Genomic DNA, 15,960 nt, shown 5'->3' on the forward strand with positions numbered 1-15,960 from the left:
GTAGGCCCAGGTCTGAATTAGAGCAGAAAATGTCAGTTTAATGGTTAGTGTTCACTCCATTCTGAACAGCTTTATGTAGCAACTGCAACAGAAGGTGCTTGGGGTTGGGAGTCGTGCCTGAGGCAACTGTGGCCTAGTGGATTGAGCAGAAAACAAAGAATTAGGAGACCTGGTTTCTGTACCCATTTCTGGCAGCAATTTGCTATGTGACCATAGGCACTTAAGTAAATTGTTTAATCACTGTGTGTCTCAGTTTACCTGTCTGTTACATAAGAGTTATATTGTTTAATCACATTTCTAAAGTGCTTTGAGATGAAAAGTATCATATCCATTCTATGTATTATTATTTATCTTGATCCATAAAATCAAATGAAACACTTCGCAGTACCTCACTGAAGTACATTTTGCATCATGTCACTAGGCACTCTATTTAAAGTGATCTGCAATAAACCTCTGAAATAGTAAATTCTTGTGTGTAACAATTCAGCTGCAGCTTGGCAAGTGTCCGGTACAAGAATGGAATAGAATGTTGTTGCTGAATACATAGACTATGACAGATATTTAGGGTGAGAGAGGAGTATTCCAGATGTTCATAAGGAATGGCACATATAGCATCAGATGGGAGGGTGCAGGGTTGGGAGTCAGCTGATGGACCATTGATTAGGAGCGGGCTAGCTCTGCTCGGATCAGACAGAACTAGTGGAGAGCCAGTCAGCGCACTCCAGGCTCTGCAGTTTTGAAGCCTCCTCTTGACCATGCATACATGGGTTGGTGGGAAGGGAGAAATTATAACTCACTAGCTCAGTCATGCAAAACTGTCATGGAAATTTACTGGCTCAGGCACAAGATATACTCACCTGTCCTTACTATGATGACCAGTGATGATAAAAATTGAATACCTTACTCGGCAAAATAACTGATTGTCCAAGGCAAGTAGAATTTTTCAAGAGTGTACAAACAGGAAGGCAATGAGATAAAGGCTGCCACGGGCCATGCATAGACCAGAGGATGAAGATTTTGCTCCCAATCATTATGGAGGGAGAAAGAGAATGACCTGAAGGTCCTTTCATCCACCAAGGAGTAGATGTGATGGGAAAGGACCTAGTGCTAGTACTGACTTGAGAGAGTGAAACCTGACAGCAAAATACCTATATGTGTTATGTGTACCAAATCTGTACTTAATTGTTTGGTAGGAAACAGAAAGCTCCTGTTTCTTTTAAATGCCTGGTGTCTAGATGCAGCAGCTGAGCCAGTTTAGAGAGAACTAGGATATAAACTGTCTTTTATTCTGATTTGCACCTTAAACTGGCAGTTTGCCTTTATGCCTGCTCCTGGAACCCTCAGGCACAAGACCTTGGCTGACTGGCCCTGTGTAACTCAACCTTTCCGTAGTAGCATGTACTTTTGGTAAAAGGATTATTTTTTTAAATAAAGGAAGTAGAGGTAATGTTGACCTTGAAACACCAACAACTCAAAGGGCCATTCACGGTTTCCTTCAAAACAAAACCAAGTGCAAGATAATACTAACCACGGCTCTGTTCCTAAGAGAGCATCATAATAAAGCACCCACTATTATTGTTTGAACAGTGTTTGTTCTTAATGTGAACAAAAGGAAGGAAGAGAACTCTGCTATCAGACTGGAGAGGAAGGATGCTGTCTTTGTGGCCCTTGGCTACCCTAACTTTAAATGCAAGGAAGTACAGGGCACTGCAGCATAACCTTTCTGCAGTAATAGATGGCAAAAATTGATAGTTCAGGGCATAAACTGTGCACGCTATTAATCTGGAGAGCAGGCCTCACATCAAAGCTCTAATTCAGGTACCTGAGTGCTAGTGGTTTATCCAAGGCTGGATTGAGGCGATATGGGGGTTTAGGCCCACACATTGCTCTGCCCTGTGGCCCCATCCCACCTCCATAGCCTGTCCACTACTTGCAATGGCAGAAGACATATCTTTCTACCCAGAGTGCCAGGAGCTGTAGGAGTCTCCTAGTACTTATCCCAGCATCAGGAGTATATCTGCTTGGATGAGTGACCCAGGCCCACTGCACTCTTCTCTTCCTGGCACACACATAGAGTCCTCTGCTGGAGTGCAGTGGCAGGCCCCCCAGAGCAGTGAGTCTTGGAGTTAACACACCATCAGGATGACTGAGGCAGTTCACTGGTCTCATAGCTGTTGTTTCAGGCTCTCTACAGACTCAGAAAGTAGTTGCACCATCAATTACACTAAGTCATGTGTAACAGGGTGGTTACCCTACTCCTGCCCTGCAGGGCTTGAAAGCAGCTCTGAAGAGGGCTGCAGCTCTGAGACCTGGGCTGATTGGGGAAGTAGCCACAGCTGGGCCATGCCCCAATCAGGCCCTAGCTGGCCTGTATAAAAAGGCTGTGAGCCAGAGACCCAGGGCAGTCTCTCTCTGTCTTCAGAGAGAGAAGGGCCTGGCTGCTGGGAACCTCAGGGTGCCTAGAGTGAGGCAGGGCTGTGGAGCTCCAGGCTGGCAACTCCCCAGGCTGCAGGGCCTTGTCCAAGGCCCCAGAGAGGCACTGGGTTCCAGAGAGGGGCAGTAGGTCCAGAGCCAACCTTGCCTATGATGAGTGGCTTATACTGCAGTCCACCCCAGGGAGAGGGGGCTAGATGGTGACTGGCAGTAGCCTTACACTTAGGCGTGGTGGGGTTAGTAGGTGGGTGTTCCCCTGGGTTGGGAGACCCAGAGTGTGGGGGTACTGAGGGGGCAGTACCCAGTTAAAGGGGCACCGGGGTCCTGGGGGGCGGGGACACGAGGCCAGCGGCAAGGCAGATCACCGGCCTGCAGAAGGCACTCCAAGGCTGGCAGAGCTAATTCCTAACAGAGACCAGCAGGAGGCACTGCAGGGGTGAGTCTGCCCGTCTACATCATGATTTCAAGGTTTTGTTTGCAGCCATGAAGGGAAGATAATTACTTTTTTATTAAATGAAAGAGATTCTGATGTTATCACATGACTCAAGGAACTGGGGCATTGCCCTATGGTGCATATGCCCTAATCTGGCCTTGGGTTTATCTAGTCTAGTTACTCTCTTTGATAGTGGCCAGAGGTTTAGAGAATGGTGTAGAAGCCTTGTTATTCCCCAAAGTATGCAATCCTATGTCACAGGGTGTTTGAACAGGCTGTATCCTCATGCTGCTTTCAGTACAACACACAGTAGCTTAATGCGTGAGCATAATATGCTTTGAGACCCTTGGATGTAAAATGCTGGCGACACTGGAAGTGTAATTCTTCATTTTATTTGTCTTGATAACCAGGTGCACTGGCCCATGGATTAACTTCCTTGCATTTTTCACCTGCCAGGTATATGGGCTATAAAATTGCATTGTTTTATGTCTGTGATACATCACTACTGACAGTCAGAAGCTCAGTGTGCTCACAGCTCAATCCCACTGGGTAGCTGGGCTCAGGGATGCACATGCTCGAGCCTCTGAATCACATACATGGGTTTGGGGAGTTTGCTTGCTAAATCTTATAAGTCAATGGTTTAGCAAGTTGTTTGTTACATCAGGATTCTGCTATTCACCTGACTACTGAAACATCTGCAAACACATGTCAAAAACGTGCAAACTGAATAGCATATCAGCATCCCTTACCTAAAGTGGGTGTTTAAGTGCAAACAAACAGAGCTAATCAATTTAAAAAAAAAAAAAAAAAAAAAAAAAAAAGGTAGTATGCTACCATCGAAGTGGAAAGCATTAGCAAGAGAGGATGGGGAGAATCCTATGAAACAACTAAGAGTCAATCTTATGATTTCCACTTGATGAATATTTTAAAAATGGGTCAGGATATCCTCATAGTATACAAAACTGATCAAACCATAAGGATTGCAGCAGAGCTCAAATTATATGTCTAAGTTATACTGCTAGTGTGTTTATAGCACCTTATGTACTATAATGTGTGTGTATATATGACTGATCTGCCTGAAGACCATGTTTAAGACTATTGGAAAACTTAAACAAATGTACCATGTTATAGTCTGGGCATTGTGGTTCTAAAATAAAGCCACAAAGTTCAACACAGAACATGGAAAGAAAACTCTTACTGCCCTGGAAAATGAAATTAAAGAATAAATTAAACTGAGACCACCCACCTAAGGAGTTAGCCTTCTGGAAACAAATGATTCTTTGCTTCAAATGTTAGATTTGAAAGTGCAAGTAGGACATGGAAAACTCAGATCTTTTTCACATTACTGGAACTTAAAATGTGATTTTCTGAAAAGTAACTGAAAAATGACAGTGCTCAATTTACAATTTTTTTTTTTTTTTAATTGGCAACCCTGCACACACTCTTGGTCTCTGAGAGTGAAGGTGGGTTCTTTCCTTCTTCTATACCATCACCAATAATGAAGTTTCTGTAGGCCAAATTATGCCAACGGTATCAGCTATACAATCCCATGGTCTTTAACTTATGCCCTCACTTTGCCTTTGCTTTAAATGCACACTTTCCTGGTTTGTTTTATGACTGGGACTTAGTAAACAGTTCTGTTGAAGATGCACAATAGAGATCAAATCCAGTTTTGATCTCTCTTAGCTGTGTTGACTCTGTAGAGCAAACGAGTAATTAGTAGCACAAACTGATCATCACTGAAGTCAGCAGATAAAATTCAGACTACATTCAGGGAGCAGATTTGTTGAGGAAAGAGGTGCCATTTTGGCATTGTTACTTCTCAGAGTAGCACTGCTTTTCAGTGTTATATACTTACTACTATTTTTAGCCACCGTTGAAATGCTTTCCTCCCACTCCCTGTCCCTGTCAGCAGAGATGGCAGGAGAAGCCTCCTTTGGGACAAGGTCTCAATGCATTTCTCTGAAGGAGATTCAGGGGGAAACAACAATACAGTGACTTTCTTTCTAGAGACCAAGTTTATCACTTTTCTACTGAATTAGACTTATCAAAGACAGACATTCCTGTGCAGCTATATAACATACCAGATGACCAGAGATTGGAAGGTCCAATTTTAAAGCAGTGTTAAGTAGGAGATTATTTGGTTCCTTTCATTTCTTTGGTGGAATACCATTGAAAGGCTTCTGGGGAGAGTCTTGCAGAGGGATTTAAATGAAGAGAGAGGGTAGTTGTATGGAACAGAAGAAGAGGAAGACTGATCCAAGCACCATTTTAAATACAAATTAATAGGCATTTCTGGTCAAAAGTGCGCACAGTGCTCTCAGATACAGACTTTACTCAGTCTGCAGAATGGTGCTGTGATCTACCCTTTACATGTAGATGCAGACACAATGGAGGAATTCTCAAGGGCCTCTCCTGTATGTGCTGAAACCAGCACAAATTTGGTTTTTATCCTCACATAAAACATGAATACAGCACAAAGCTACTTTAATTGGGGTTCTCATAAAGGAACCAGGCCTGTTCACAGAATATCATGCTCTGGGGCACCCTGCTGAAACCTGCCTGAAGATACAGAGAAGCATTTTTTTTAAATGAATCCCAGAACAAAGAATAAACTGGTTGCCAGGAGGAAACCTTTCAAGGTGTACTGTAAAGTGATGATGACAGCAAACTGATCTAATGAAAAAGCCAATCTAAGAAATGACATTTTCCTTCAAACCATATAACGATTCCTGAAGGAACAGTGTTTTTTGTATCCACAGGCTAGTTATATGGACATTGCTACAGGAGAAATTTGGTTACAACACATTCACAGGTTTCTGCTATGGAATGTTGGGGATATACTAATGGAATCAGTAGAATACTCCATAAGGACAGGGCAGGAGAGATTCACTAAATTTAATTTACGTACTCCCTCCAACAAAAATCACATTCAGGAAGGCCACAGAAAATCCTTATTTCAGTTTATTATTGGATGTTGAGATATATATTTATTATAAGAAAGTAGAAACAGACCACTCTAGCAAACATAATTGAACTTAGATTTGCCCTCATGTTATCCAAAAAAGCACACAAAAATATAGCTTGGTTTTATAGCCAGGCACTTAGAATCCAACACCGCTGCAGAGGAGGCAGCAGAATAAACTCTCAGACAGGCTGACAACAGTTCCACTGCTGAGGTGCCCCTTGTTACAGACAAGACAACAGATGAAGAAATCTTGAGAATGACCCAGAACAACACTCATTAGTGAATGAAACACAGGCAGGAAATGGGACAAGATTCCTTTTGTCATAGACTTTCACCCAGCTGTCCACCCTTCCCACAGCCACCCACACACAAAAATATTCTCTAGCAGTCAAACTCAGGAAAAGCTACACAAATAAAATGTACAGTGATCTCCTACAATGTCTTTCTAGTTACATATACCTTGCTAGAACAGAGTGAAAATTTACTGCTACGTATCCATGCCGGTTAGCACTCTGACAGACATTCATTGAAAGTTTGTGTGTAACAGAGTTGAAGTAACTGATTGTAGTCCAGGCAAACTTGCCAGGATCACATAACTCCAACATGTAAATCTACTAATGTATTTATTATTCATTACCAGTACCTTAATTATATTATGCAGATATCTGTTGCAGCTCCATTGTTAAGGTAGAGATGAGGTTTGCACTTAAAGTAGGTATCCAACGTCTTTGTTGTATGGGAATCTACAGCATATTCTCTCCAAAATTACAGCATTTACTCTAAGTACAGAATGATTTTCCTAGAATTCACTAGTGATTCTGTTAATTAGTTTGTGTTATAATTAATTTTTAAATGTACGCTTTAAAAAAAATTAGCACCCAATGTCAGATTTTTTAAATAATGTTAATAACAGACTCTTGGTATCTCCTGTATATAATTAAAATTCACTGAAATCTTTATGCATAAGCTACATTTGACATTTTTAATGGATGAAAAGTCATTTTTGCCAGTTTTCTTGGTGAAAGTTTCTCCTACAGCAGAGACTGTTACAAAGAATTCCATAAGGAACTGTCCTTTTTCAGAATGGTTGCCATCCTTTTGTTCTCATTGGGACTGAGATCACAGGTTGCTCTCAGCAAACATGACCACCACCACTATTCACTTGCTCTTCACAATGTTATTCTCAAGTCTCCTGGCAACTTGGCTTCACTCTGGTTGTGGAGGTAGTGGCCATTTGGAAAGAGGGCAATTCTTCATAAGTTTCTCTGAAGGAGAACCTTTAATGCAACAGCCACTACTGACAGATAAACTTTACATTATGAAAAATAATGGCAAAAATTACCATCAATCCTAAATATATATATATATTTTTTTTAAAAAATGCATTGCACTTACTCTATTCAACAAGGAGGGCAGGTGAATGAGGGAAACCAGCAGTGCATATGCACATAGAGGAATGAGGGGGGAAATGGGGATGTGTATGTTCAAGGGAATGGAGGTGGAATTTGGTGTGTGTGCGCGTGCAGGGGAATACAGGGGATAAAGAAGGAATAAGGCATTTAGGGGTGGGTCTGAGCAAGGGAATATGAAATACATGAGGGAAGGGTAAACTGACATTGACACTGGCTGTTTTGTGCTGCTCTATGATGCAATGCAGCGGTATACCTAGCTTAACCGCCCAGTATGCTATGGTTGCTTAGTGTTTCTTCAGAATGGCATAAAGCAGCAGAGCATACTGGTGAATCTGATCTTAAAAATTATAAATTTTAAAAAGATAATTTAAGGTTTATACTACCAACCTTCAGATCATTAGTGGTTAGGTGTGATATTGTTAAATAAAAAAAATACAAGGACATTTCTAGACAAAAACTGTGTTAAGTTTCATAGTATGTACGAGTCATTTAGGGTAAAATACATTATAGGGATGTTGTAATTATCCTAGAAACAAGCAAGATTAAACCCAGACAATTCAGAGTTATGGCTAAACTTAAAAGAAATCCAGACATGTTAAGATATAGAAATGTAGTTAGAGCACCCAAGTAACCTTAACTCTGCCTTGTAGTGACACCATGAGAAAAAGAAAAAATTGAATGTCTTTAAAAAATCAATTGAATCTAATTTGGGGCCATAAATTCTAAAATACTTTGATCATAATTATATAATGAGTATGTGGCGGTGGTGTGTATCAGGATCTACATATAACATTAGCATATGGCTGTATTAATGAGGAACAATGGTAGAAGTGACTGTCATTCTTTTCCATTATCACCTGACAGTTGTCCCAAAGCCTCTGTGCACCTTATATCAGCTGGCACATTACCAAACAAAGAGAATCTCTTGTATACCTCTTTCAGTGTGCTAGTTTGCTTTCTCTATTCGATACTCATTAGAGCTGCTCCGAATTAGCTTCCTTGGACAGAAGGAGAGGAAAGGTTATATATAATGGCTAGCAGCGTTTCATTAGATGCATTATGGGGTTTTTGGTTTTGGTTGTGTTTTGCTTCTTCTGTACTATCTGGCACTGACCCTTGTGGTTTACAGTCTAACTCTCTCCAGGGTATGCAGTAGTTGTGAAGCAGTCAACACACTCTCTCTCTCTCACTCACACACTCACACACACACACACACTTTGTTCAATCTATTAACTTTATGCTTTTTACTTAACAGGTAAAGCACAGGAGAATACAGATCATATAAAACAATAAAGCATCATAAACACTATGTCCCTCACGAGGTCAGGCCTGGTCCTCCGCCCACTTGCCTACCCTTCCTCTTTTGCCTGCCTCATCTTAATCTGGTGCCGAATGGCTCTCTCCCCCATTCCCTCCAAGAATCCCTTTATAGACTCCTGTCCTGTTGGGTCACCTGTTTCTTCTATTCTGTCTCTTGGTAATTTTCCATTACTTCCAAATCCCCCTCCCTTCAGGCAAGAGGAGGAAATGTCTTCTTCCAAGTAGAACAAACCTATTGTTCCAACATGTTTTACTTTGAATACAGGATAGTTAAATGCTGATTATGCACCATTGTCTCAGACCTGCCAGAGACATGACTCAACCCTACGGGATCCATATCTGTATTGGCTTTTCATGACACAGTAATTCCATGATAAAATTTCATAAAAACATCCAGGATTCAGAAGTGGTACAGACAGAACCCCCAATTTGTCAGAGAGTGGATTACATCTAGGTAGCTTAGTCTCCCTCTTCAAAGGGCCTGTTCAGCCCTGGGCCTGTCTCCTGACGTTGCCTACAAGGAAGACAGCTCCAGTAATAATGGCAGCTTTTTTTATATTGACAGCTATCCACTAGGAGGTAGTCTAATACCACAAACTCACTTCACGTTGGTCACAAAATAGACATCAGAGGATAAAAGCTTTCAGTCCCTACCAACCTAGTCTGAATTTAACCAGCAACCAGAAGATGAAAAACTCTCAGACCAGTCTTTGGGTCATCCAGTTCCCCATCTTTGGAATCTTTTTAACATCTTTCATTTTGGTTGTTATTGTCAGTCATTACTACAGCTCCCGTCACCAGAGCATTTGGGCAGAGTATCACTAGAGTATTTGGTTGTTTGTATGTTTTCTTCTCCCCCCCCCTCCAACTCCCATTCCTCAGCTGCACTTGGATAATGGGCTTGTTCAGCAAGTTGGCTAATGAAGAGCAGATTTCTTACTCATTCGGGTATCTTTTTCATTTTCCTCTATTTATATAATACACAATTTTTAATCTTTTTAAAACCAAAGGGGAGAGAGAAATCTTGAGTTCATCTAGATTAAAATCAGCTGCAGCCTATTAATGGACTGAGCCCAAGATTGAGACTTTAGGAAACAAAAACACTGGACTAAATTAGACTGAGCTGGCCTCTGTCTCCTGGTGGGGGATGCGGGGGGAGGGGGAGAGAGAGAGGGAGAGGATCTCCATGTGGTTTTAATTAATTTTGATTCTCTTCCTGAAACTAATTTACCCAACATAAAGCATGTGTAGTGCTGTGCAAGCCAGCTTTTAGAGGCTTGGCTCTCACCGATAAACAACTGGATTCCTATTCTGGAGGTCTGAGTGAGTTTGGTGTGTATAATTAACAGGTTTAAAGTGATTGTTTTGGAATAGAGAATTTCAATTGCATGGTAATGTCTTTTCATCATCTGCCAGACAGCATCCCAAGGACTTTTGCATACATTTGTCAAACTCCTCTGCTCTCTCACTCTGGAAGGGTTCAGGCAGGAGAAAACCAGGGAGTGACCGGAGTTTGCAGTGTGATTGTTGATATTTACATATACTGACAGTCAGGTAATGGCCCAGTGATAACATGCCAAACTGCATCATCTTCCCTAATATTTTGAGAAACATCTTGCAGGGTGAGAGGGAGGAATTGGGACTGTGTGGAGAAGGAGAGTTGTGGTAAGCCTGAAAGGAATTGCGGTGGAGCCCAGGCCCTGGAAGGCAGGGTCAGTTTGAGGCAGTCCCTAGGCCTGAGCAGGCTTGAGAAGGATCAGGACAATATCTGGGAGGGCAGGTTGGGATGGCGCCAGATTCCAGTGGGTCCAATGGGAGGAGCTGGTTCTCAGTGCCATAGGCTAATAGTTTGTTAACTGCAAATGTTAAGACGTATACCTATCACTAGCTCTGGTTTAATTTTGTTTTTAAAAGCCTCCAAATTCAGCATTAACCATGAAAAACTCCTTCTTGAATGTGCCCCAGCTATGATCAGTAGTGGAGGAAGGATGGTCTTGTGGTTAAATCCTAAAAACATCTGGCTTCAGTTCCCATCTCTGCCACAGATTTTGTGTGTGACCCTAGACAAGTCACTTCACTTTTCTATGCCCCATTTTTCATATCTATGAAATGTGGATAATACCTCCCTGGCTCACAGAGGTGTTGTGAGGATATTCAGTTGTGTATGTGAGTACATACATAGATAAGCCAGGTGTTGCCGAATCTTCAAGAGAACCTGGAGGGTGATCTGGCCATAGCATGCAGGATTGGATTTGCAACTGTTTTTTGTGGTTTAAGCCCCAATTCAGCAAAGCATTAAAACGTGCATAAATCCCATTTGCTTCAATGGACTTGAATGACTTCCCACACAGGCTAAAAGAGGAGAGGAAGTTACCAATCCTTTCAGAGGTTGGATGGAACAGGATTGGCTCCTTCAAGGAATCTTAAACTAGTCCCTTTTCTCCATGGCTCCAGGTCATATCTTTTTTCCAGCACACAACACACAAGCAGCATTCCACAAGCCCCTTGAAAGCTTACCATACCTGATGGTGCAGAACATTTGAGGATTAGGCAGTCTCTTATGAGTAAACATAATTTATTGTGACTGTACAATAGTGAAAGTGAAAGATAGGTGTGTTGGGAACAGGGGTGAAGGACCTGAAGTGCTTTCAGCAACTTCCACCTTTTCCACCTGGTTTTTGCCAAAATTTAAAGCAGTAATTTTGTTAATCTGCCTGATTTCAGGTATGACTGAAATAAAATATGCCCAGGAGTGTTGAAGTGAACATTCCACATGTTTCTCTAGGCTTTCCCCTGAAACAGATAGAAACAACTTCCCTCCCCTTCTCCTAGCCTTGTTTTGTTTTTGTTTTATACTAATGCACAATAAAGCTATCACTTGTCCAAAACTCAGACGCATCCTATTATTTCTTTTAAGGTATATTAAATACAGGTGGGTCTGATGAAGGAAGTTGGGGCTTAGTTGATGACCAGTAGGAAGTCATTAGCCAGGGCCAAGATAAGCTGTGGGTAAAAGATGAAGCTGAAATCCTACTCACCTGCTTAATATGTTTCAGAGATTTATTTTAAGCCTCCAAATTGACTATCAGGATTTCAAGATAGTAAATCCATTTTGAATGGCTTCCTTTCAGGAATCACCAAGTAAGAAATAGTCTCTGAGAACCCTGTTCTTGGGATTCTTTTAACAAACCAGGACTGTAATTTTCTTTAGTGTCTTTTGTTGCCTCCAGTATCCCAGCATGATTTACGTGGCAGTCATTCTGTCTTTAGCAATGACTTATAGAAAGACTTGCCTATCTAAATTAGTTTTGAATGTTGGCTAGAATACTATTCATCCTCAACTCTTCGTAAATTGCCCTGGGATCTTTAAGTTCCACCCGGACCACCAATTTGAGAAAAGCAGAAAGGAATGTCTGTATAGTATCAGCTGTGATGGATGGCACCCCTAGCAGTACAGCACTGCATAATACAATAGTGCTTTGCATTGTCAGCATTAAGCACCCATAAGCAAAGGGGATCTCTGTTTTCTCTTTGACAGAATAATATAGCAACAGTGCTGCAACCTCCATAGTATTGCAATGCAAGATCAGAAATGAGTGAGGTCCTAACCTTGGTGTGGTCTGGAACCCAACTGAGCCTTATTAGCACCAAAATAACCAAACTGAATGAGAACTGGAGATGTGGTGTGAACATTAGTATCATGAAGGCAGCTCCAGAAAACCTGCTCATCATTGCCCCACTGGTACGCATGACACAATCAGCAGCTTATTCGAAAGAATCATAGATGACTTCAGAGATTGGGACCAAGAATGAGATAAAAGCACATGTGTGACCTTTGAGAAATTGCCAGATCCAACGGCAAAGAAATGAAGCAAGAAGCAGGATTATGGAAGAAGATATTTGGCTGAAGGTAGGGAGACTTGAGTTTTCAGAGCAGTTCTGTTGTATCTATGGAGAGAGGAGCTGTAGGTATTGGATGGCCTGCACTTTGAACAGCACGAGAACCAATCTACATAGTAGTAGGGGCTTGGTCCAAAGCCCAGCAGAGTCCATGAAAAGACTCCCATTGATTCAGTGGGCTTTAGAGCAAACCTTAGGAGAGCAGAACAACTTTAAAAAAGGTTTGTTTGGAAGAAAGGAAGAGTGGCATGGAAGGAAAATAAAAGCCAAACAAATAGGGAAAATATTACGGAAAGCTGCCACAAGGGGATCAAATTGGGATGTAGAAGCCAGTTTGGGGGGGACTTGTTTCAGGCCATCTACAGACTCTGGCAGACATCACTGGATTGGTTGCACTTAGTTCACAGTGTCATTGCAACCATAGGGTTAGAAACTTAATTTTTTTTTTAAATGAAAGATGAAATTTGAGAGCACAAGATGCAACCACCATGACAAAGTACCATCTCACCATGCTGCCATGAGCCAGCCCACCTTGACCCCTGGCTGTAGTATAAAGGAGGGGATGCTGTCACATCTTGATGCTGGAGATTCCTGGGGCTGTGATGGAACAGATGGGATGTGATTATGTGTCAGTGCTGGTGTCTCCTGTGGGCTTCCATGGAGACTGAACTCCTGTTACCCCAGAGGTCAGTGCTGAGGCTGGACCTGATGTATCTATTCTGAGGGTAAATAATGGATTTCAATATCCAAAATTCACAATCTGCCATTTTTCACTAACACAAAATTATCTTTAAAAAGAAAAATTAGAGCAAAAGGGAGAGAGAAATTATACTCTCATGTACTCAATCTCTTAGACAGGCATACATGAGCATGTGCACATACCACCCCTCCAGTTAAATGCTCTCATGCAAGTGAGTGCCACTCTTCTGGTATGGTGACTGTTAACAGAACAGGAAGCGGGGACATTTCGGAGGATTTATTTTAAGAATCTGAAGCGTAATATTTTTTCTTAGGTAGAAATATCCATTGTGAACAGGTGGACGTTCTCCTGGGGATGCACTGAATGAGCTGCACATCAGGTCACCAGTGGTTCTTGTTTGCCTTGTTGCAGCCTACACTTAAGTGTAACTCAGAACAAATTGGTGGGCTATCAATGTGAGCTCTTTGCACATTGCTTCACTGACTGTAACAGACAGTTCAGGCTGGCTGCTTCCAAATATATTCCTGTTTGTGCGTTTAAAATTATTTCTGATGGTTTCAGTAGTATATTAATATTGTAACCTTAGATACAAACTCTTCCAGGGGCTTCTGCCATGTAATATACTTGTGTGCTCTGGGGAGAGGAATACCTTTAGTTTGTCATGGGGAGAAGCTGATGTGTGATGCATATGTAAATACCCACAGTATTATACTAACTTTATTAACGGCAAACAGGAAGAACAGTACACAAGAGCATTCCATAATTTGCTGTATCTACAGAATTCCATTGGGGAAAAAGCTCCATCGCCCACTCCAGTATCTTGTACATTACATTTTTGTAAGTCTCTCTTAAAAGAAACCTGCTTGAGATGGCTTTACAATTTCCAGGGCTCTAAGCAGTGAAGCTACTGCAAGGGCCCCAGAGTCTGAAGGCTTCCCCTTGGGTGCTGGTGCTGGATGTGGGGAACAGATGGTGAATTGTCCCGCTCCTTTAGTACCCTACTGTTTGATGGGCATGAGGATTACACAATGAGATTTTTTTTTCCCCATCTCTGATCCTGCTGCTGGGCAAGGGGTTAGTTGGAGCCTGAGGAAGAAGAATTCAGCAACATGGTGGCTCATGTGAACAAATGATCCCTTTCTTCTGTTGTTCAATTGAATTTGCAAGGAAACTGAGTTGGCAGACCAGGCTTCATTTTCACCTGGTTGATTGTATCTGTCAGTCATTGCTTCCAAGATTTATGTGTAGGCCAGTGCTTATTTCGTGGGTCTTTTTGTTCTCCTAGTTGCCAAACAATAGAGATTTCCTAGCCTGGGTTGAAGTCAATTAGTCCTTCTGTCTTGTATCTTATAACGCTTTCCAAGAGGAGACTGCTGTAAACACTCAGCTCTTTGGGGGGTTGGTTGATTGGTTTACTTAGCTACTGTGAGTTTTAGTATCAGTCTTAGTGTGCTGTACAGACAAATATGGACTAATCCAGGGGTTCTCAAACTGGGCGTCAGGACCCCTCGGGGGTCGCGAGGTTATTGCATGGGGGGTCGCAAGCTGTCAGGCTCCAGCCCAAACCCCTCTTTGCCTCCAGCATTTATAATGGTGTTAAATAGTAAAAATGTGTTTTTAATGTGTAAGGGGGGGTCACACTCAGAGGCTTGGTATGTGAAAGGGGTCACCAATACAAAAGTCTGAGAACCCCTGGACTAGTCAGTAAAAGCAGAAGTTGCTGAACCATCTGCCCTTTCAATAGTAATCTGAGTCATCGCATGAGTTTAAGGCCAGAAGGGATTATCAGATCATCTAGTCTGACCTACAGAGGCCACCAACACCACCCAGCACCCACACACTAAACCCAACAACCAAAATTAGACCAAAGTTATACTGCCCTCAGAAGACTAAACTATTATGTGCTACAGTCAGTCATCAGTTTTCTGAACACATTTAGCACTACACTCTGCTTCTGTGGGTCCCGTATAGTGATGGGTTAACATTGTAAGGTCTGAAGGTTCGGTTTGGTTAATCACCCAAAAGCCTGGATGCCTGTCGCATCTTATCTGAACCTCTCAAATCTGCAAAGTTGTTATTACCATAGCAAATATGACCCTACCCCAAAGGGTTGAGATCACTCAAACGAGATTTCTGCTTCCAGTTGGGCTAGAATTACTCCAAGACCAACTTGTCATGTTATTTGCCAATGTTTCCCAATCCGCATCCCTGCAGGAAACAGACTTTCTGAAGTCCAGAGGCAGCACAAATATGAAAAATAGTAAGAAAAACAATAATTTGAAAATTTTCACACATGCACAAAGGTTCAGAGTTCAGGTTTTTGGACAAGTTTAAACAGAAGTTTGGGGTGACTGTTATCCAAACCCACTTATCTGTTCCTAATTACCTACCAGGGAGCTATTCACACAGCCATATTCCAGACATACAAAGTACCAGACACATACCGTACACAGCAGCCACACACATGGCTACATGTGCCAACCATCAGGTACACCAAAATATTCAGGCATGTGCTTTCCCAGGCTTCCGAATAATGCACCACTAGCACTGCCCCCCTCCCCCCACCCCCCAAGTGTAGAGAAAAGGTCAGGCCAAGCAGCAGGCTAGTTTCAGCCAGGACAGTAACATGCTTGACACGAGAGGCGACGTTGGGGGGAGTATGTGGGGTCACGTGCCCCACCAGATTTCTGCCAGGCTTTGCCAGTTCTGCTCAGTCACATGGTGTGGCCAGGCCCCCTCTCTGCGCAGCAGTTGCCAGAGCCCACAAGCTGCACCCCACCTGGAGAGGTAGGAG

General features: G+C 42.3%; 1 protein-coding gene across 18 annotated transcripts in view; it reads left to right on the forward strand.

Moving 5' to 3' along the window:
• Positions 1-15,960, forward strand: part of RAD51B (RAD51 paralog B) — a 682,929-nt gene that overhangs the window by 533,847 nt on the left and 133,122 nt on the right. For 2 of the 18 annotated variants that reach the window (XR_010600611.1, XR_010600612.1), the window contains exon 11: positions 12,105-12,476. The exons of the other annotated variants lie outside the window; for them this stretch is intronic. The gene's annotated coding sequence lies outside the window, so the exon portion shown is untranslated. The remainder of the gene's footprint in view (positions 1-12,104; positions 12,477-15,960) is intronic. 18 annotated transcript variants of the gene reach the window in all.

Source organism: Chrysemys picta, chromosome 4, assembly GCF_011386835.1.
Source record: "Chrysemys picta bellii isolate R12L10 chromosome 4, ASM1138683v2, whole genome shotgun sequence".
NCBI lineage: Eukaryota > Metazoa > Chordata > Testudines > Emydidae > Chrysemys > Chrysemys picta.